This window comes from Globicephala melas, chromosome 1 (assembly GCF_963455315.2).
Source record: "Globicephala melas chromosome 1, mGloMel1.2, whole genome shotgun sequence".
Taxonomy (NCBI): domain Eukaryota; kingdom Metazoa; phylum Chordata; class Mammalia; order Artiodactyla; family Delphinidae; genus Globicephala; species Globicephala melas.
This window is the reverse complement of record NC_083314.1, coordinates 115,234,835-115,259,298: the sequence shown is the minus strand read 5'-3', so window position 1 is coordinate 115,259,298 and position 24,464 is coordinate 115,234,835.

The window sequence follows — 24,464 nt, the reverse complement described above, 5'->3', positions numbered from 1 at the left end:
ATTTCACTGCTATAATTGTCAATAAAAATCTTTACAAAATAAGTGTGTAGGCGTGAATATATTCCTTTAGAGTAACTTTCTTAGTGATAAATGCTAGGCTAAAAGTTAACAATACTTGTAAGAAAAGTTGACAATTTTTAAGCCAAATATTTATTACAAAATTGTTCCCCAGAAAGGTTTTACCAATTATATACCCACTAGCTCAGCAATGTAGGAATATCAAATTTCTCACAGCCACACCTGCACTGAGAATTATCATTAAAAAATAATTTATCAACTTGAGAGAGAAAAATGTTTTAATTTTTATTTATAATGTGATTTTATATGTCTATGATATATATATATACACACACACATATATCCTTCTGTGAAATAATTGTTATTTTGTATTTTTCTATGTAGCATCCATTTGTTTTTGTGTTAATCAATAGTAAACTTCTCTCTGCTTTATGCATGTCTTTTCATTTGTTTGTGTTATTTGGTGGCATAGGATTTTCTTATAAATAAATGAGCATAGTCAAATCTGCTAGATTTTTCTTTCTTTTCAGCTCATAAGATCATGTATAGGAATATCTATCCTTCACTGAAAAGTATTTTAAAAAGATATTTATATATTTTCTACTTTTTAAGGATGTGTGTTTTATACCCAAGTCTTTAGTTCATTCGACATATATTATGAAGAAAAAAAATCTAACAATGCCTTAATTTTCTTCTAATAATACTCCAATTATCCTAATATTTTTGACTAAAACTTCTTTATCCTGATTTAAAATGCCACTTTTATATTAAGTGTTATATGCATAATCATAGTTTTAGCACAAGGGTTGAGAATGTGAGCCCTGGAGTCAGACTACAAGGTAATTACAGTCACTTACAAGCTGTGTGACCTTAAGCAATTTATTTAATTATCTTCACACTAAATTTCCTAATCTGTAAAACCGGGATAAAGTCAGAATAAAATTGTCATGAGAGTTACAAAAATGAATTAACATATGTAAAGCTCATAGAAGAATGCCTGGTATATAGTAAAAACATAAATATTTGTCATTGTTGTGTAATGGGATGTAAAATGAAGCACTTACTGACACAATTTCAGATGAGATTTTTGATTGTTAGAGTGAACCTGCTGGTCACCTTAGAGGGAGTCCCACGTTCACCCCCTTCCTCAAGTGTGATGTGAGCCTGTCCTTTGATGTGATATTACCCCTTGGAGAACTTATGTGTCTCCTATGGTTAAAGGAATACAGTAGACTAGAATTATGTATTTGGTAACCAATGGCTTGTAGATGGAATGTGAAATAATTAGAGCATGAGAAAAAAGCTAGAGTCAGAATGAGAAAAAAAAGGGCCTGACACTTAGCCCTAAATTATTTTTGTATTTAAGAGATGGAAGGAAGAAAGAGAGAACTGTTAAAGAAGATAGGAAGAAAAAGTTCCTTGGGTAAGAAACTGTTTTGGAATGAATTGTGTTCCTGCCAAAATTCATATGTTGAAGCCCCTGCCTCCAATGCGGCTATATTTAGAGATAAGGTCATTAAAGAAGCAATTAAGATTGCTGGTGTTCTAATAAGAAGAGGAAGAGACTCCAACAATGCACATGCACAGAGAAAAGGCGTTGTGAGGACACAGAGGTGACAGCCATCTGAAAGCCAAAGAGAGATGCCTCATGAGAAATCCAACCTGCTGACACTTTGATCTTGGACTTCCAGCCTCTAGAACTGTGAAAACTGATTTTTTTTTAACATCTCTATTGGAGTACGATTGCTTTACAATGGTGTGTTAGTTTCTGCTGTATATCAAAGTGAATCAGCTATATTTATACATATATCCCCATATCCCCTCCCTCTTGCATCTCCCTCCCACTCTCCCTATCCCACCCCTCTAGGTGGTCACAAAGCACTGAGTTGATCTCCCCTGTGGGATGCATCTGCTTCCCACTAGCTATCTATTTTGCATTTAGTAGTGTGTATATGTCAGTGCTACTCTCTCACTTCATCCCAGCTTACCCTCCTCCCTCCCTGTGTCCTCAAGTCTATTCTCTACCTCTGCATCTTTATTCCTGTTTTGCCCCCAGGTTCATCAGAACCTGAAAAATAAATTTTGTCGTTTAAATCACCCAGACTGCAATAGTTTGTTATGGAAGCCCTAGAAGACTAATAGGGGGACCAAGAGAAGAGAGAGTTTCTAAGAGAAGGGATTGACCAGACATGAGAAGTACTGCTGAAAGAGAAAGCAAGCTAAGAACTTAAGTGTCTATTGAGTCAGGAAATAAGAAGTCATTGTTAATTTTGGCAAGAAACACTTCTAATGTACTGGTAGAGGCAGATTGCAGTGAATTGAAGACTAAAGAGCAGGATTCTCTTTCTGGTAATATGCTGACTAGGTGTTGTACAATAAATAAAGGATTTCCAAATTGAATGCTTATGCACAAAGTTCAGTCTGAACATCTTTTGATCTAGGAAATATTGCCAAGTTGATTCCCTCTATACTTCCTAGCTTAAATCTAAATTAGTCACGGCTCCTATATACCCAGTATCTTATAAATTTCTTATGGTAGTATGTATCTATCTATTCTGGTCACTAATCCCAAGGTGTGTATGTAGTCAGGGGAGAGCATTCTCCATACCACCAAGCAATTCTTGGACGACAAGAACAACAAGTTTGGCAGTTCAATTCAGATCCCACAGGTTAAGGGCTCAGCCCTACAAGACTGTCCCCTCACCCCTACCCCACTTCAGATTTCACCTGGGCTTCTGACTGAATGCCTATAAAGCAAATACTTGGATATGATTAATTTGCTAGAGAGGCTTACAAAACTCAGAAAAAACATCAAAATTACTAGAGTACTGGCTTATTAAGAAAGGACTTAACTTAGCCAGATGTAAGAGATACATAGGGCAGGGTATGGGAAAGTGGAGAGGAGTTTCCATGCCCTCTATGAGTGTGCCACTCTCCCCAAATATTCATGTGTTCCCCATCCCTGAAGCTTTCTGAACAAAATTCTTTGGGTTTTTATGGAGGCTTCATTACATAGGCATGGTTGATTAAATCATTTACTATTGCTAATTGAATTCAATTTCCAGCACCTCTTTCCCCACCCCAGAGGTCAGGGGTGTAGGACTCAAAGTTCTAACCCTTTAACAACAAGGTTTGTTCTCCTGGCAACCAGCTCTCATCCCTAGGTGTCCAAAATTCACCTCATTAATAAAACAAAAGATATGTTTTCACTCTCATCACTTAGAAAATTCTAAGAGTTTTAGGAGCTCTATCCCTGGAACAATGGATAAAGACCAAATATATATTTCTTACTGTAAATCACAATGTCATAGTAATTTGTACTTGTTTATTTGATTTTCTCTCTCACAAGACAGTAAGTGTTGTGAGAACAAGGCCCATGTTTGGTTTTTCTATTATCTATGGTTAAAACACAGTGGGCATTCAGTAAGTATTAAATAAAATTAAAATTGGATTTCACTCAACTATATGGCACTCATATTTTTACATGTAAAATAGTTTAATGACTGAACTTTATTTTATGTATAAATTTATCATAATTTATACCAATTCCAGTCATAAATTACACTGTCTGGGGTAGTTTAATCAGTTTAGAATTTAATTCTTCCATAAAATTTTAAGAAATTATTCAGAAAAATTATGTTTATGCTCTGCCTTTTTTTGCCAGTAGTTTTCTAATTTTTAAAAGAATTTCTCCATGGTATTATTTTATTCAATTTTGAACTCTAGTTTATATAAGATTCTCATTTTTAATCAATCTTATATTAAATGTAATTATTTCATATTTTTAATTCTAAAGTTGGTCATTTTTTTCCATTTAAAGTAAACTTTATTGAGCTATAATTTACATACAATAAAATGTACTTATTGAGGTGCACAGTTTGAAGATTTTTTTTACAAATGTATATACCATGTATTCACCACCATAAACAAGATATAGAACATTTCTATTACTCGGAAAAGTTCCCTCACATACGTTTGTAGGCAATCATCTCCATCCCTGCCCAAGGCAACCACTGATCTACTGTGTCACTTTAAATGAGAATTTCTTATTAATTGAACCACATGTCACATACTCAGCACAGCATGGTGTTCCAGTCATTCATTCTTGTAATTTTATGTATCAATAGTTGACTTCTTTTTATTGCTGAGTAGTATTTTTTAAATAAAAATACCATAATTTGTTTATTCAGTAGATAAATATTTCAGGTATTTTAATTTCCTATTGCTCTTGTAATAAATTTGTACATACTTGGTAGCTTAAAACAACACAAATTTATCATCTTACAGTTCTGGAGATCAGACTTCCAAAATAGGTCTCACGAGGTTAAAGGATAAGGTGTAGCAGAACTTCATCCCTTCTGGAGACTTGAAGACAGCCTTTTTCTGAGCTTCTAGAGGCAGCCCAATTCCTTGGCTCTTGGGCTTCCTCCATCTTCAAAGCCAGGACATCTTCCTCACATCTTTTCATCTCTGACTTGCCTGCTTCCCTTTTCCATTTATGAGAATCCTTGTGATTATATTGGGTCCACCTAAATCATCTAGGATAATCCCCCCATCCAAGATCCTTAACTGCCTCTGCAAAGTCTTTTTTGCCATATAAAATAACATATTCACAGGCTCCAGAGATTAGGACATAGAAATCTTTGCAAGGACATTATTCTACCTACCACACAAAGTAAAAGATATTATTAATGAAGCTGTCAGGAACATTTGTGAGCAAATCATTTTGGACCTACCTTTTTATTTCATTTAGTCAGGGAATTGCTAATTCATATTTTAGCTTTAGCATTATTAGAAACTTCCAATTTAGTTTTATTAGAAACTGCCAATTTTCCAAAATGGTTATTCCAGATTACATATTCACTGGCACTGTATGAGATTTCACTTATTCCATATCTTTGACAACCATTAGTATTGTCAAACTTTTAAATTTTAGCCATTTAGTGGATATGTAGTGGTGTTTTAATTGTGATTTTAATTTGCATTTCCTTAACTACTACGTTGAGCATCTTTTCACATGATAATTGGCCAAACATATATCATTTTATGTAAAGCATATGTTCACATTTTTGGCTATTTTAATTGTGTCTTGTCTTCTTATTACTGAATGGTGAAAATGTGTGTGTACATGTTCTTTGTTAAATATATGTATTTCATCATTGTCGCTAAGTCTTTAGTTTTCATTTTTATTTTCATTAATAGATGTCTTTCAATAAGCAGAAGTTTATACATTTAGTGTAATTCAATTTTCCAACCTTTTTCTTTTTATTGTTAGTGAGTATTTTGCTGATGTCAATGTCATGAAGAGTCCCAACCCCTCAAACTCTTTTATAATTCTAGCTTTTACATTTAAATCTATGATCCATTCTGAGCTAAATTTTGTGTAAGGTCTGAGGTAAAGGTCAAAGTTCATTTTGTTTTTATAGAAATATCCAGTTGTTTTAGCGCCATTTCTTAAAATACTATTTGCTCTCCTTTTGATATGCATTGGCATCTGCATCAAAAATCAATTAAAGAGTTGTATTTAGACTTTTAATGGTATTTTAAATCTCTTAGTAAGTATGTATTTCTTATTTTTCCTCTCTCCATATTTTTCTTCTGAGATACTTCCTGATATGCACCTACTTTTAAAATATTTTAAATTAATTGAATTTTTCAATATTCCTAAATAATAAATTTATAAATAAATTCTATATTTTTCTTTTGTAATTAATCAGATTCTGCTTTTATCAACTCATGTGTCCTAGGTAAAATTATCATAGTTATAGAAAATAATGTCTCTATGCCATGAGAATTATTTATAAATTTGTTAGAAAAAAGTTAAACTTAATTTTTATATAAAAATATATAAAAGTCCAGTTAAAAATCAGACTATTAGAAAAAAGAATATTGTTTCAAAAAACCATGAACATGATAAAATAGTTAGATATAAATTTTACTAGTTTTGTATCAGACCTAATTTAAAAATCTTAAAAAAAATCTGTAAAGAAGCATAAAAGAGAATTTGAATAACTGAAAAGAAAATCTTAAGCTTTTTGTTAGGGAGATATAATCCCATGGGTACACCACTTCTCACTAAGCTAATCTATATATTCAACACAATCTTAACCAACATACCAAGAAGATTATATTGTTTGCATGCTTTCTTTTTGGAGATTTTAGTTTGGGATTTGATTTTGTATGCCTGTAAACAAAGTTATAGTAAGTCCATATTGTAAAAATATATAAAGATAGCTAGGAAATTTTCTAATAATAGAGAAAATTATAAAAATCTTATAAAGGCATATCATTTTATTGCACCTTGTTTTATTGTGCTTTACAAATATGCACTTTTTCCAAATTGAAAGTTTGTGGCAACACTGCATCAAGCTATAAGCGTCATTATTCCAACAACATTTGCTCACTTTGTGTCTCTGAGTCACATTTTGGTAACTCTCACAATATTTCAAATTTTCTTCATTATTATTATATGTATTAGGGTGATCTATGATTAGTGATCTTTGGTGTCACTACCATAACTCACTGAAAGCTCAGATGATGGTTAGCATTTTTTAGCAATAAAGTATTATTTAATTAAAGTATGCACATTGTATTTTTTAGACATAATGCTACTGCACACTTAATAGACTATAGTATAATGTAAACATACTTTTATATGCACTGGGAAACCAAAACATTCAAGTTACTAGCTTTATTGCAATATTCACAGTGGTCTAGAATCCAACCCACAGTATCTCCGAGGTATGCCAGTAAAAGGGATAGATGGTCATACAACTTTAAAATACATTATATATATAAAATAATTTTTGAAACTTTAGCACTAAAGATGAAAAAATGTTTATATGGACACTAGAGATAAATTAAACCAAACAATGAAACAGAATAGAAAGAAAATAGATTCAAACATGATTGGCTTTACTTTATGGTATTGATTCCAGTTCAAATTAGTGGGGAATGCAGGGATAATTCTATAAATCATGTTAGATAAAATTATAGCTAGCCCTTACCTCATTCCTTACAACAAGATACATTTTAATGGAGGAAAGATTAAAATAAGTATAAAAATTCTAGAAAGAAAGCACTGTGGATTTATTTATTTATTTATTTTTGGATTTTTGAATTTTATTTTATTTATTTTTTATACAGCAGGTTCTTATTAGTTATCTATTTTATACAAATTAGTGTATATAAGTCAATCTCAATCTCCTAATTCATGCCACCACCACCACCACCCCGGCACTTCCCTCCCTTGGTGTGTTGATTCATTTATAATATTGAAATGAGTAAGGTCTTTTTAAATTGGACATAAAATCTAGAGGCTTTAAAGGAAAAAAACAGAAAACAGATAACACTGACTACATCAAAATAAAATACATATTTAAAAAATTACCATAAACGAACTCAAAAGGCCAACAGCAAACTAGAAAACAATTTTGCAACCCATATAAAAGATACAAAGTAAATTTTCCATGTTTTCAAAATGCATATATTAAATACTGAAGAAGCAGCAAGAGCTATAAACAGGCAATGAACAGAAAAGAGATACAAATGTGAAATAAATATATAAAATGATGTTGAGCCTCACTAATAATTATATAAAATAATTAATTTATTCAGCAAAAGTTTTTGACACCTCTTCTATATGTTGGGAAAGCAACCATTAACAAAATGCACAAATCTCAGCCCTAATAGAACTTATATTCCAATGAGCAAACTATAGAAGCTAAACAAAATAAATAAATAGAACATAGTTTATTAGATAAGAGTTCAGTGTTATGGAGAAAAGAAGGCAAAAAGAATGTGAGTTCTAAAAAAAGGGAGGAGGACTGCAATGTAAACAAGGCAACCAAAGATGGCCTCAAATAAAGTTAACAGTGGAGTAATAAATTTCACAATTTCACATCCAAATGAAATATGTGTGTGTACAGCAAAACACATGTACCAGAATGTTTCTAGAATCATTATTTGTAATAGCAAACAACTTGAAACTACTCTATCAATGGTGTCAACACTAGAATAATAAAAATTTTAGTATATTCACGCAATAGAATTGTATACAGCAATGAAACAATCTACTGCAATTACAGTAAAGCAACATGTTGGAATCTCAACAACATAATGATAAGAGAAAAAATAAAGTCAGGTAAGAGAACCTCCAAGTGTAAACCTAGGCAAAATTCATACAGTTATAAAAGTTAGAATAGTGCTTACCTTTGGGGAGGAGCACACATGGGAATACCTTTAGGGTACTGGGAATGTTCCATTTCTTGGCCTGAGCAGTGGTCACTCAATTGTCTTCTCATGGGATAATTTCACTGAGCTGTTCAATTACAACTTTTTTAAAAATGTAAGTTATATTTCAATTTCAAGAAAAAATTTAAATTCCTTTTCTGGGGCTTCCCTAGTGGCACAGTGGTTAAGAATCCACCTGCCAGTACAGAGGACACAGGTTCAAGCCCTGGTCCAGGAAGGTCCCACATGCCACGGAGCAACTAAGCCCGTGAGCCACAACTACTGAGCCTGAGCTCTGGAGCACATGCTACACAACAAGAGAAGCCACCACAATGAAGAGTAGCCCCCACTCGCCGCAACTAGAGAAAGCCCGCCTGCAGCAACAAAGACCCAACACAGCCAAAAATAAAAATAAAATAAATAAATTTATAAAATAAAATAATAAATTCCCTTTCTGGATACCCAGTGTTCTTTTATTATTCTTGAGGTTTAAAAATTGAACTAGGATATATGTAGGTATTTTTATCTTTTCATTAGCTTTTTCTACTTCTAGGTGAACAGTTTGATCTGTACATCTAGACCTTTCTCAGACCAGGAAAGCTTCTTCAGTGTTTTCCCTCTCTTGTTTAATAAAAAATATTACATCTTTCATTGGATCTCCTGTCTCTTGTCTTAAATATCTACTCTAGTCATTCTTATTGTCTTTATGCATTTGAACATTTTTGCTGCACTTTGAGGGTAATTACCATTTGTCTTTCTAATTAGTCATTTGGTTTTCTGAATTATCAATTTACTTCTGAATTTCTACTGATGCTTTTCATTCTAAAATTGCTTTTCCATTTCCTAACATGATAGTCATTAAGGCTATGTGCATATGTTTAGTTTTCTTTTTTCAGGTCAGAGATTGTACATTTTTCCTTTAAAAAAAAAATCAGTCATGGTCACATGACTTGGTTTGACCCATAAAATGTGAAGAGTCATGCACTATTTGCCATACTCTTCTTCATAATTCCTGTGCCTCTGTGATCAGCAACACTCCAGTTAATAGTTCCTTCATCATACTGGGTCCTAGAGTAAAGGCAACTTGGAACAGAGCTTGTTGTCAATTCATGTTATGTATGTGACAGAAGCAAGAAATAAAATCATCCTGTTTTAAGCCACTGAGATTTTTCACATTTGTTACTGTAGCAATGTCTTGCCTACCCTGACTTGTATACCATATAACCAGTCCTAATCTTTTCCTAATATTACAGCAACAGGATATGGATATATATATATATATATATATATATATATATATATATATATACCTCCTCACTATATACCTGGTTATTAATAAAATTTTTGATCATGCTAAAAAGCTGGTAGATCTAAATTTACATCAATAATTAAGTTATGCAACAACCTGAGAGGAGAGAGGTCAAGTTGAGCTTAGTGCTGGCAGAGGAGCATTTGCTATGCTTCCTCCCTTCTGTGTTAAGTAAAGCTACTTCACCAGAGGTTAATTTTCTGGATCCAGTTTCTGTTTGGCTGGAACAGGTTCATGCTGTGTCTATACTCAGTCCCTTAAGTAGTGCCCACTGCATCAGAGACACTGTACTAGTAACAAGCCCTTGCTTCCCTGCTGGGATTTGTGCTTTGTAAGACTCCCAAGAAAAACTTGAAGGTTTCCTGTATGGCTGCTTTGTAACTTTTATTTTTGTAATATTTATAGTTATTTAAATAATGCATGCATGTGTGAATAACTCAAATAATCAGCTTGGCTTATCCTAATTTCTATACATCCTTACTCCATACTGTTCAAACCCTCTCCCACTCCCCAGGAGCAACCTGATTTACCTTCTTTTAACTTCAAAACACTAAAATAATGTACTTATATCTCTGCCTCTTGATTTAAACATTCCAAATAAGTATTGATTGATTTTCTAAAATTACAACAAAAAAAATGTTGTTTAGTCAAACTTGAGCCTTCTCCACTTCTCTTCTCAATGCTTGTTGTGATTCTTCTGTTTGCCATGATATTTAGTATTTTAAATATCTGTGTCCCTATATTTCCTTCCACCGTTCCTCTGCCCTTCCATTTCCCACTGTGTGCTATTATTTTACATTTATACTGGCTTTTTTGTTAATACTTACATTCATTCTGCAACCACAGCTAAGTCTTACACAATTTATATTTATATTTATATATTTATATAATATTTATATACTTAGACTATACGTCCATGGGTTGACTAAAGTTGAAAACCATATAAACATTACTAAATTATTATGAATAAGTACTAGAATTACATTTGCTTTCTATGTGAGAAATACCATAACACCTGAGCCACTTAGAAGAGAATATTAGGAGCATCAAGACAAAGATAAATTCTCTTATATTCCAACAGTTGCTTGAAACAGTTGGAATTTCATATTTCCTTTCCTTTTATCTTGAATATCATGCTTTATCATGCCTCAAGTTTGTTCCATCTCCTTAATCATACAATTCCTTTCAAGTAATCTTTTATCTTCAGAGATCTCCTTCCCAGAGCCCACCATTCTCCTACTGCACTGTAGACCTAATAGACAATTGTCATCCTGAGATTTCCCTTCATTGCTCTGGTTTGTTATTCTTATGTATTTTTATTTCTTAATCTACTCCCTCATTTTACCAGAGTACAAACTCAGCTAACTTTACAAAATGAGATATGGGAGGTGTGGCTGCTCACTAGTAAATGTGACACTAAGTTGCCTCCTCAATACCCATTCTTCTCTTTCTTGGGAACAAAATCCCACTGTTTTCTTTCAGGCTGAAAGGTACCTAAATAAAAGATGCCACCTTGCAGCCAGGTAGGTCTGATAAGTTAAGGAGGCATTATGTGGTACAACATCAGGGAAAACTTTTTAGATGGGCAAAAATAGCTAGTAAGCACTCTACAAATAGAGATGCACCTACTTCTAACAGGAATACAGAAGTAATGGAAGGAACTCCTGCAGTCATTTGAAACATGAGGCAATCTTGAGAATGGAAGCCATGCTCTAAGAATAATAAAAAGACAGAGGAGAGCCTGGGTCCTTGTTGACAACATAGAACCAGCCCTGTTACAATAAATTGTACTTACAGTATATGGCTACCAGCTACAAACATATCTTATAAGGAAGATAGAAAAACATATCCCATTTAAGTAACTGTTATTTCTGATCTCAGTTGCTAGCTACTGAACACAATTTTATATCAAAAATAGTGTTAAATTTCTAGGCTCTCAAACATCTAAAAATATCTCAGTTCTGTCAACCTTGGTTACTATATTTTGTGATAGTAGAATTCAAGGTTGAAACTTCTTTCCTTCAATGCTGTAGGCATTTCTCTGTTCTCTTCTAGCATTCAGTGTTGCTGGTAGGAATTCTGATGCAAGTCTGATTTTCATTCATTTATGGACAATTCATTTTTTTCTTTCTGAAAGATTTTAGGAGAGTTTAGTTCTTCTTGGTGCTCTAAAACTTCCACAGATTGTGTCTGGATGTAAGCTTGTCCGGTCTTTCATTCTTTTATTTTTGTGAATGCGGGCACATCATCCTGTGCTAGATTGTTTTTAAATAGAGCTGATCCATGACAGTAAAATAGAATCCAGGTGGTATATTTCCTTAGTACTTCCCTTTGCCCCAGCCCTCTCTTTTCGTCAATAAGCTTTTCATCCTATGTATTAAAAACCCAACAAAACATTACTGACTCACTTAATTGAAATAACCAGGGTGAGTCAAAGCTCAGGCATAGCTTTATTCTAGGGTCAGATGCTGTCATTCTTTAATATCTCCATCTCTTGGTTCAGTTTTCTTCTTTGGCTTTACTTTTATTGTGGTCTCCAGCAGTGCCACACTTACAATGATCCACAATCAAGTCTGGAAGAGAGTTTCCCAGAATTTAGTCATATCTGCTTGACTTAGTGTATTTTCCTTTCCTGTTACAATCTCTGTTACACTTTGTAGTACACAGGCTTTGGACATGAACCTATCTCTGAACCAATCGTGGAAGCCAAATGAATTCAATGCTCTGATTAGCCACTCTAGAGCCAAGAGTAGTAAGGCATACATTGCTAGTTTCACTGAAAATCCATTCTCCTTTTCTTCCCTATAAAGACAAGTATAGGATTGGCCTCATGGCTTCATTTCCTAGCCTCCGTTGAAGCTAGATGCGTGATTGTGGCTATGGTCTGGTCAATAGCAAGTAAAAAATGGTTCATGCCACCTCTGGGAAGTGAACTCAAAGGGACATGATGGTATAGCAACAAAAATGATGGATCTTAGATCTGTAACACCAAACAGCATAGTGCCAGTCCTGGCCTCTCTTCAGTTTTTTAATTTACATGAAAAAACTAAATTCCAACCTTGCTTTAGTTGTTATCTTGGGTTTTCTGTCATTCACAACTGAATTAAATCTTTCTAATACAGTTACTGTCAGCTTACACACATACACACACACACAAGAATGACTAAATTCACTGTAAAAGTATTGCTAATTATCTCTGATCAAGAAAATACAAAAGATGAGCATGCAGGGTATACAGTTAAAAGAGGGAGGGATTATGCAATTAACTTTTGGTGAAGCAGTTGCCTTGTAGTAGGAGGTGTCCTGTGTCAGTCCTCCAGCAGTCAGTGGACCCCATATGCAGTAGATGTTCCTTGAAGTGTGTACCATAAGTAAGGCACCCTTCTCCAGTTTCCAGCACATATGCCAGCTTTTCTCTATTTCAGTACCATTTGTCATTATAAATTGAATTTCAGCCCATACCCTAACTGTTACCTGGAAGTCTACAAAACATTTTCCCATAAACTTTTATAAAGCAATTCAATTATTAAAACCAATTGTTTTCTTTAAAATAAAAGCCTTTAGAAGCCTGTCAGCTATTTTAATATATATATAATGTTTGAAGGAACTTCTTTCCTTTTCAGTTTCTTTACTGTATAATTAATTCTCTTGAAAGTGAATTTGGGAAAAGGAAATTACATTTAATTTTTTTTAAAAAAATATCAATATCCATGTTTAGAAAACTAGAGAAAAGAAAAACTTTTCACTAGTTTTTAGATTTATCTTTTCCAAAGAAATGTATTTGCCTTTTTAGGATAAATCCTAAAACAAACAGATATACATTAAAAACAAAACTTACAAAGACGAATGTGGAAATAGACCAGGACTGGTAATTATGAAAGCAGGAATTTACAACGAGCTCTCTTTCTCCTCGTCCCTGTGCCCACGTAATAGTCATTTGAGAACCTGAGATTATTCACATCCTCTTATGTCATAGTCAGAATCAAACTCCTCCAGCCATCTAACTTTATCTATGATATAACCCCCATACCGCACTGAGCTTCCTTTCTTCAAATCTTCAATCCTAGCTCTCTTCCAACTCTGTAATGGTCTCCTTTGAGATTCTTATGCTAAAGCAGTTAAATTCTCCCATATTCTTAGTTTCCACAGGCCTTTTCCATCATCTTCTGACCTCAGCCTTACTCCACTCCCCTCATGACTCCACCGCCTTTCCCCCACTACAATCACATCTCTGCCCTTATTTTAAAACATCTGTTCTGTTCTCTGAGCCTATGGATACATGATTGCCTCCCTGATCCTCTCCTAATCATTAAATCACTCTATACTCTTCTTTGTCTGAAGAGTATATAAAACTCATGGTCCATCACTCTAATCAATGTACAACTAAGACTAATGTTTTCAATCCAGGCATCCTTAATTTTTCATTCAACAAACCTAGAATGTACCGTCTTTGAGTAAATCTGCTGTTGAAAACTGAAGTGCAGATTGATGCCACTAAACTCTGAGGCTTCCAAACATAAATAAGCTTCCATCCATTCCAGTGAATGTCCCCTCCCCCACAGTATATATGGCATATCATCACGATTCAAATCCTGAATCCCATCAACCCTCTACCCACTTAAGGAGAAAATGGAGATTATAATATGGGAACTATATCTGTGTTTGCCCCTAAATCTATAAAATCATCTGTAGTGGCAAACTTCTCTCCCTTCTCCTCTTTCATAGAAGTGGTATCCATACTCCTCCATAATGTGGTGTCCTGGGTCCTATTTCCTCTTGAATCCTCGAAGATGTGGGTCCATCAGTTATCTTCTAGGATTTCCAATATCTCCTTGGGTCTTGCTCTTTCTTTTAATATTTAGACATATTCAAGTCTCTTCTAATTAGAACAAATAAATAAGCCTCTTATGACCTGTGTGTTTATATCTCTGCTGCCCTTTCTCTTCTTTCACTTACACCCTAATTTCTTTCAAGTGTTGAATACACTCACTGTCTCCACCTTCTTATCTCCCACTTATCTTCAACTCACTGATATAGCTTTCATTCCTTCCTTCCAAGAAATCTGTTCTCACCAAGGTCACCAGCAACCTTACCTGTTTAATCAGTTATTTAATTCCTTATCTTTCTTCACTTCTATAGAATTTGAAATTATTAACTATTTCTTCTTTCTTAAGACTCTGCTCTTTGGACCACTTGATGTAATAATTTTATTTTTTTTAATAATTCTCTTGCTCCTTTCCTCACTTTCCTATTTGGGTCCCCTCTCCCTATATTTATCCCTTTGATTTTGTAGCCCAATGTCCTTTATCTTTTTCTCTTCCAACTCCAAACCACTGGTTGCAAACCACTTTGAAAACAAGCAATAAAACAAACAAATGCAATGATTTTTACATACAATATCAGGGATTTTTACCAACTTTCTTATGTTCTTCCATGGGTCCTCCTTCACACATTCCCCCAAGTGTTCAAGTTCACTCTCATGTGTTCAAGAACCTCTTCTATGCTGTTTACTCTATGTCAGTATCTCCCACCACCATCTTCACCTTCCTTCTAATCACTACCTGGATAATCTCCCACAAACCTCATGGCTCATTGTGTCAAGAGGAACCCCACCAGCTTCCTCCCTGCCACCAAACTTGATTCCACTCTTACTGCTAGAGCTTAAGGTCCATGAGTTAAAGGACCTTGTCCACATTCTTATTTTTCTGTGCCCAGCACCCAGAATAATACCTGGCACAGGGTATGCACCCAGTGAATTTTGACTGAACGAGGGAATTAACATGTCTTAGCTCCAGGAATCATTCTATTCTCCACGCACTTGACACACCAGAAACCTGAGTCTACTTCCTTCCTCACAACACTGAGTCATTTAAACTCTAACTTCTTAATTTAATTTAATTTAATTTTTTCTATATTACCATAATGCCTTTCTAACTCTTCTGGCCTCACTTCCTCTGGTCCATTCTCCTTAATATAGTCAGAGACAATTTCTAGAGTGCAAATATATTTATATGTCTCCCCTTTTAAATTTTTCCACTGATTCTGCATGGTTTTCAGTTAAAGTCCAAACACCCCAAACAAGCTTATAATGGTCTTGCTCTTGCTTTCCTTTCCATCCACCCCTCACTGCTGTCGCCTGAATCAGATACATGTCTAACCTTGCCCCATGAACATCTAATCTTGCTTTTCTGAACGTGTCTTGTTCTCTTCAACTTCAAGCCATTGTCCATGGTTCTGTGGTTGGAATATTATCACACCTCTGTCTCTCCCACGCCTCTGCTCGGGACTCATTACTTCTGCTCTTTTCATGACTTCTCCCTTCTTCTCATCCTCTAGTCTGAGATAAAAGTCCTTCCTACTTGTTTCCATAGCACCCTGTTCTCACTCTTTTCCTACCACCTGTCACACCTGATTTAATTGTTTATTACAGTCACTCCAGTCCTAAACTTACCCCTTACGAAAGGGTAAGTTCATTGATGGCGAAAACTGACCTTATTTATGTTTGTTTTCCTTACGTTTGAGATAGTGCTCAATAAACATACATAGAGCGAATTAATCCCATCTCTTTCAGCTTTTGTTCTCTACATGGTCCGACTCTCCCAGATGAAACATTCAGTGTTTTGGATTAGTTTGTTGCTGTCACTTTCCAAATAAGCCTGGGCCATGGAAGATTGACTTAATGCAGGAAATGAATAAAATAAATGTGTACATAGATTGCATGCCATGGCAATTAAATCATTAGTGCTGAACACTAGCATTGAGACGAGAGCACGTTAACATATGTTTTTATTTGTCAGAAGCAATAAGTAAAGATGAAACCTAGTAACTATAGACTGTGACTCAAAAGGAGTTTTCTGGGTGGTCTTCTATAAATCTTGAAGAAAGGAAAGCAAAAGGCAAATGTTTGCCAGTATTTCTCCTGACTTCTTTATTAAATGTAATACTGACCTCCAATTCGCTGTGTTGCTTTTAAGAATCAAGCTGATAGTAGTTTTTAATACTACCCGTATTTAATAGTATGCTTAATAATATTGTTTCAGACATTTGTCAGTGGTTTTGTTCACCTTTTCTGACTCTTTCTTCCACGTTCTTATCTTTATCTTTCTCTGCTGCCAGTCATCCCCTCACAATTCTGACATCCTCAACTCAGCCTCATCCAGCTTCTTTCCCACTCACCTCCTACAAGCCACTGACACTCTGCCATCTCCCTTTGATCCTCCTCCACCAAGTGAAGCCAAATTCATGTGGTGAAATGTTGATGTGGAAATGTAACACATGTTTATTTTCACTGTTTTTTGTTTGATAAATTCTGGACATATTTGTTACAAAATATCAATATTGCTAGCAATATTTTAGTACTGCATGAAAAAGCAACCCCAATATTTAGTGTTGTCATTTCTCTCAGGTATTGAAATCAACAACCCTACACTGAGGACAGGATTGTTCTATCTCTAGGTGTGTATCCTATTGTGGAGTTGAGTGGCTGCTTGTCCTTTCCCCCAGACAGAAAAAAGCAGCCCACCAAGTCCATATTTACCAAGCAGATGTCTGGTTACTAATGCAATTGATTGGATCCTTGATGTTGGATATATGTTTTTATATCCTTGCCCCTATCCAGGACACACATAAGTAATTAATATCTTTGTTTTTAAAATAAAGAGAATTTGTTTAATATGTCAGTTCCTTGGGAGTGAGAGGAAAAATTGTTAGCACATGAACTATGTAAATAGGCAACATAGGAGCTTCTTCAACAGGGCATAGAAAAGTACAAGTAGGATGCTCTCAGACTGCGCCTATACAAGAGAAGTATTTCCAATAGACATGAATGGGTGAATTTATGGTACCATCCAAATCTAACCTAATCTTAACCATTCTAAAACTAACTCCACTGAGGAAAAGAGAGAATGTTTCCTTTTTAAATCTCTAAAATACAGTTTCTTCTTTATAACTGGAAAGGCTACAACTCTGACCACATATTACTATTCGGCTTTAAGGATCACTGTACCCCAGGGTGTGGAAAGAGTAGGGTATTAGCTTCATTCACTCACTGCATAGGCAAAGTTTTCTCCTGGCCTTTTCAGTGATTTAACAATTTCTGGCCTAATGCAATATAAATCACACATGACATCTCTTCTAAAACTGCAGCATCAGGGTTTGAGTTTGGACCCCTAAGGAGAGACGTAAGAGGATCAGAAAGTTCTGAGCTGTGGACTTGAACAGCTGCTTGGTGGTGGCAACAGCAGTTGTTATGAAGAGATGCCTTTCCCCCCCATGTGCCTCTCTTGCTCTCCTGTCTCCTTTCTTGTCAATAGCTAGTCAACATTTATTGATTGTGCAGAGGCTAAGGGCTAATTCTTCTCTGTAAGCTTATCCATCTGCCTCTTTTCTTTTGGCGTACATTGCTTCTCCAGGGTTTTATTTTGTTTTTATCAACATCTTTCTATCTGCCTGCTTCTTTTCACCATATGGCAATCCTGATGTATATCTTTTATGTTGGAGGGGGAATGTGAGACAACAGGAGAGGACAGGATCCCTGTTGGAAAATGGAAAAAAAAGATTTAGAACTCTTATCACAGGAGTGTATGGTTTAATAAATGCCTCTTTCTTCAGCATGATTTTAATCACATTACTATTAAACTTTTTTTCCCCAAAAACAAGGAAGACTGATTTCCATAAATACAAATGTTGTCTACAAGCAATGTCTCCAATTCTCTCTTACCTGTCAACATTCAACACTTCAGTTGGAGTCTTCTATTACTACCCCAATAAAATCGTTGTGGCCAAATCACAAATGACCTACAACATGATGAACCTCAAAATTATTTTTAATTCTCATCTTACTAGGCTTCTCAGTGGCATTTAAGTCATTCAGGAGCATTCACTCCTCTTTTCCAGAACTATCAAGTATCTTCCATGACGTCACACTCTCCTAGGTCTGCCCCCCTCCACCCTGTAACCATACCTTCTCACTCTTTTTCCTCAGCATCATTGCTTCCACTTGACCTGTAAATGGAGGGACATTCCAGAGCTTTCCCGTTACTCATCTTCTCATCTCTTCTCTATTCACTCCTGTCTCTCACTGAACTCATCCAGCTCCAGGGCTCTAAATACCATCTATTTATCTACAATCCCCAAATTCTACCTGTAGCTAAGATTCCTCTTTTTGAGCACCCGACTTTATATCTGACTGCTTTCTTGACAGCTCTCCTTGGATTTCACTTGACAAACTCAAACAATGGCCACAACCTTTTTCTCACTCAGTTTTCTTATCTTGAGGGAACTATCTCCCCACAGTTGTTCACATCAGTAATGCAGGAGTCCTTCTTGATTTCTTTTCCTTCAATCTCTATGTGAAATGATTCAGTCGTGACTCACTATGGCCTCCCATATATATCACTAATTCACCTTTTTCCACTTTTCACTCTTACCACTCTAGTCTCTATACTGTTTTCTCTGGCCTGAGATATGGCAGTAGTTTCCTAAGTTGTCTCTTCCATTTTTACCCTCTCCACTTTGTTCTCTAGAAAACATCTATAATGAACTTTTAAATTTTAAACCCTGAGGATGTCACTGTCTGGCTCATAATCCTTCAGAGGTTTTGCCTTGCACTTGTAATAAATCCACTCTCCTTATCTCACTTCCAAGTTCCTTAAAGATCTGGCCCTGCTGACCTCTTCATTCTTATCTTGTGACCCTTACTCATTTGGCCCCAGAAGATGACCTTGTTAATATGCATACATGCTGTATCCTCCACCTAGAAGGTTCTTTCCTTAGCTCTTCATATCCAGGTTTCTTCTCATACTCCAGGTGACACTTTAAATGTCAGTTACCAGAGGGGTCTTTCCTGGAAATCCAACCTAAATTGTTTCCTCACCCACCCCTTTCTAGTCTGTATTACATTGTCCTATTCTTTTCCTTCTTAGAACTTATCACAGTGCATGTGTGTGTGTGTTTTCTTGTTTAAGGCCTGACTAGCTGCTAAAATGTGAGCTCCAAGAAACTCAGGGTCCATATTTGTTTTTTGTTAATTTTTGGTGTGTGTGTGCGTGTGCTATAATAATCACACATTTAGTTTGTAATCATATAACTAATGCCTAACACTTTATCTGACAACAAAAACTTTCAGTCACTACCTCCAAATATATTAAAAATAGGTAGACCAAATGTTGTATTAACCTTGATAATATATACCTAGCATTGATGATAAACCATTATTAGTTCACAGGATAAGTTAGAAGATCTGGTATAAATTATAGAGTAGTTTGAGACTAATGGGAAAACACAGCAGAGAGAGAAAGTAAAAAAGAAAGAAAAGAACTATGATATATGGGCAATTCTAGAGACCAAAGTGAAAATAAAGAAGATACAGAAATCCACAGAAAATCAAACCCAAGGAATCAGAAAAAACAGGTTCAGTCATGTTTTAATATATTGGAACCTCTAACCAAGTGTTTCAGGATGGATGTAAACCATTACTTCTGAAATAAGGCCAACAATCCTGCTCAAAATCAGTTTAATCAGGATGTTAAATCCAAGATATATGTTAAATTTATCTCAAGGTAGATCCAAATTAAGGAGAGGTCCTAGGAATGCTTTGGAGGAAATAACATGAGTGAAAACATTCTCGCCTCCCTAGATGAGGATCTGCTTTAAGTTCCTGAATGTGCAAGGAAATGGAGGAATTGTAGGTTCCTCTTTGACTCACTAATATCCAATACACACAATCCAGCAGTTTAGGGTAAAGTCCAGCTCAGATGGTAAACAGTCATTAGTCTAAACCAATAATGGTCATCCCTCAAGATCTCATCCCTAAGCCAGAGGAATTGGCTAAAGTAATGAGCATGGGACCTTGTTCAGGCCAATCAAATGCAGATGGAAATTTTGGGGGATTCTGGGAAATGTTTTTTCATTACTAAATGAGAAACTGAGGGGGAGATAATACTGTTCTTATAGATCTTGCTCTGTGCAGATGTGAGGTCAAAAATTGGCTACCAACTTAGGATAAAGCCAGCACTCAGAAAATGACAGAGCCAAAGGAATCGCAGGGAAAGAAGATTCATCACCAGAAGAAGCCCGCCCTGAGTTACACCCTCTTTAAACTCCCTGTTGGGAGACCAATAAATATCTTTGTAGATTTAGCCAGTTTAAGTTTGCATTATCTTATTTGCTGTAGAAGGCAACTTAACTGATAAATTGTCTAAGAAATGCAGGAGGAAAAAAAATATCAGGCAAGCTTTTTCTAAAGGCAAATTTTGGAAGATTGTGGGATGACCTATTATAGTCCTTACACTTCAGTCTTTGGATTGCAATGAAAGAAAGGCTACCGATAACCTGCCAACTGCATCTTCCCCTGGTTCAAGCTGGAGTACAGCTAGGATGGGACAGGTGATGACAGCACTTCTCTCCTCACCAGAAGATTTGCTGACCAAGAGAACAAGAAGAGTTCATTACCCAACTTTGCAGTAGGAGTGTTTTTGTTTGTTTGTTTGTTTTCATGAAGAGAAGAAAACAACCATGTAAGCTGGTCTCCATTCATTAATATTTTTCCTCATCATTATTTGCCATCAATTGTAAGACGTTAGGTCAATAATACTAATGATAATTATGACAACAATAGAAACACCAGCAATAACAGTGAACATTTATGCAGGCCTTACTATGTGCAGAGCACAGTTATAAGCGCTCTTGAAGTATTACCTCCTTTAATCTGCATAGGAACTAGGTATTATTAGTCTCCCAATAATACTGACAAGAAAACCAAGGCCCAAGAATGTTAAGTTACTTCCCTAAGATCATGCTACCATTAACTGGAAGAGCCTGTTTTTAAACTGACAATCCAGCTCTAGAAGCTGGGGCTTTTAAGCTCTACCCCAAACTACAAGTCACTGTGGGGCTCTAAACTGAAGGGGATGATGAAAGATCAATCTTTCTTTCATAGAGTTTACAGTTTGTTGTGTTCTATTTAAGCCCAGCAATAAGAATACTTGCTTCCATTTTTAAATATAGCAGAGACCATGTCTACATCATGTCATGCATTCAACAATATTTTTGTGACTGTTGGTGATTTCTTATTGATTGCATAGTCAATATAATTTTACATTTATGCTACCTCAAACCACTTCTTATTTTCAAACTACATTAAGATAATAAAGAACATACCACACATAAGCATTTCTAGGAAATTTAATATTTTCACTACTAATTGTATCCTATAAGAGAATGATATATGTTTCATTTAAGGTTTTAATTACCCCCCAAAATACTCATATTTCATTCTTCCAAAGACATATGAAGTAGTTTTTACCACATGAGAACCTAAGTCTGCTCTAAGAATTAGTAAGGGAAAGATTGTTTCTTAGGTCTACGTAATGCATAGCTAAATTATTATTCATAAAAGCATTCAAGAAAACCTCATATGTGACAGTATGGGCATTTAGACTGTAAAATATCAAATATGACTTCATTTCACATGCTAACAGGACTAGTCCATCATGCAATTTAACCTGGGACATTAAATAGGTGTAAGTCTTTTAGACCTAAGTGAAGAAAGGCAATATATTAAAACCCCCTTAAGCTTCCATTCAGACATTTTGAATGTGGTATCCCTGTCATCTTTGAGTGTGGATGTAAATATAATTGCCCCCTGCAATAAACATTTAAATATGTTGGTTTTCTGCTCTCAGAGGGTTTCCAAGCTACTCTGCCAAATATGTTAATGCAGAAGAATGAAGTCAAGAAGTAAGATTTAGAAGACCTGAGCAAGTCTGAGATAGAGAAGGGAAGATAGGAGTAAGAGTGAGAGTGATTAAAGATCAAATTATCATCATCCACAAAAATGAAGTCAATCACATGCAAGGAAATAGAAGGAAAATGCTCCTTAAATTGGGAAAAAAATATGCTAGGCATCATGCATATATCCCAAAAGAAGGGATTTTACATATTGACACTACTTCTTCACAATACCACCCCTTCCTTCCAGTGATTACTATTAGAAAGATGTATTTTTTAAAACCTAGAGAGATAATTGGAAGTATAGGAACATTTAAAAATAAGTTGTGATTTGTGAGGAGGACATTTCTTAAGTATTAATTAATATTAGATTCTTTGAAAAGTCTTGGTTGTGGCTGAAACAGCTTCCTTGCACAATTAGCATAATCAGCTTATCTTATATGAAGCCAAACATTAGCCTCTGACTCTCCATGAATGAACCTCCCTACCCACAACCTCCAAAGAAATTTAATTCCTCCTCCTTACAGTGAAAAAAGCTCATGAGTTAAACTAGTTTTCAATTCCACCACTACTACTTTTAACTATTTGATTTTATGCAAGTCACTTAATTTCATGAAGCATCAGTTTTCTTGGCTGCAAACTGCCCTGCCTCCTTCACAGCGTTGAGAAGAGTCCCTGAAATAGACATGTGAAAGCACAAACATTTGGTATGTCTTCAAAATACATGATCTTTTCCTTCTTTCTTTCTACCTTTTTTTCTTCCAAACTTTGGAAAGAGTCCTGGTCTTAAAGTGACAAACATGTGAAGAAAGTGGCATATATTTATATTACTTTCTATTCAAGCATCACAATTGTTGTTTTACATACACTCTGCCATCTAATCTTTAAATAACCACTGAAGTGGTTATTATGACCCCTGTGTTATATATCAGAAACATGAGATTCCAGAAGTTCTATTAACTAGGTTATTTACTTATCTGATGGTACTTGCTGAGTGTTTACTGTGTTCTAGGCATTAAGCCAAGAGCCACGAACACAAAACATGACTGTGCTAGGGTTTCTGCCCTCTATGAAGTCCAAGTCTGATAAGAGAGAAGATCGGTACACAGGGTTAATATGCTCTAACAGAGGCCAAGACCAGGAGAGGCAAAGCTTTCCGGCATGTTCACTACATCAGCCTGACTCATATTCAATAATGGGCTATCAACCTCACTGGCATCCACCCTTATAATATAACTGGGATCCTGCATTTTCCCCTGGGACTCACCCCTTACTTGGAGGTACATCTCCCCAGATCACAGTGTCACACTTTCCCTACAACATGTTTCATCTCTTTGCTTGACTCACACACTTAATGCAAATATACATCAAGAACTTTCTATGTGCCAGGTCTTATGCTATGCTCTGAGGAAAAAAAGATATTCATAAGGATAAAAAAGAATAAAAGGATTTCTTGAGGAAGTTAAGATATAATAAAGGAATACTGTTATTGAACAGATAAGAATTGAAATATTATAGATGCTGAGATAGGGGATAGAGGTCTATACAAGATAAAGTGAAACAAATAAAGCCTGGTTTATATTATCTGCTTGGTATCAGGGTGCGTTAAGGTAAAAGATGAAGGGTTCAATTTCAATATGTTGTGATTGAGTTGATTGTGGCACAGGGAAGGGTCATGCCCAGGTAGTTATTTAGACCTTGAGCTCAAGGGAAACATCTTGTTTATAGATACATTTTTTAGAGTCAAATGTATAAAGGTATCATTTTAAGTCATGAAAAAGCTGGATTTCCCAGAGAGATGTCTAGAGTGAAAAAGGAAATGTCCCAAGAAAGGCAGAACTTGGAGGGACAGCAGAGTTAAGGAATAGGGAGGGATGAGCAGAACTTAGATGCCAGTTCTTGTGGAGGACTTCCTCATCATCTACTATTGAGAGATTAGATTTCATCAATCTTCACATTCTTGCAAGCAGCTTTTAACAAAACCACACACTATTTCATTGAATGAAATCTATTCACAATACTGTGTAAAAACCTCAATGAATTAGTATTCTAATCAGGAATATTTGTAGATTTTTTATTACAGCAAATGAGAAAAGAAAACAGATGAATGAAAAGTAAAAATCTTTCGATGGATGAATGGATAAAGAAAATGTGGTATATACACAATGAAATATTA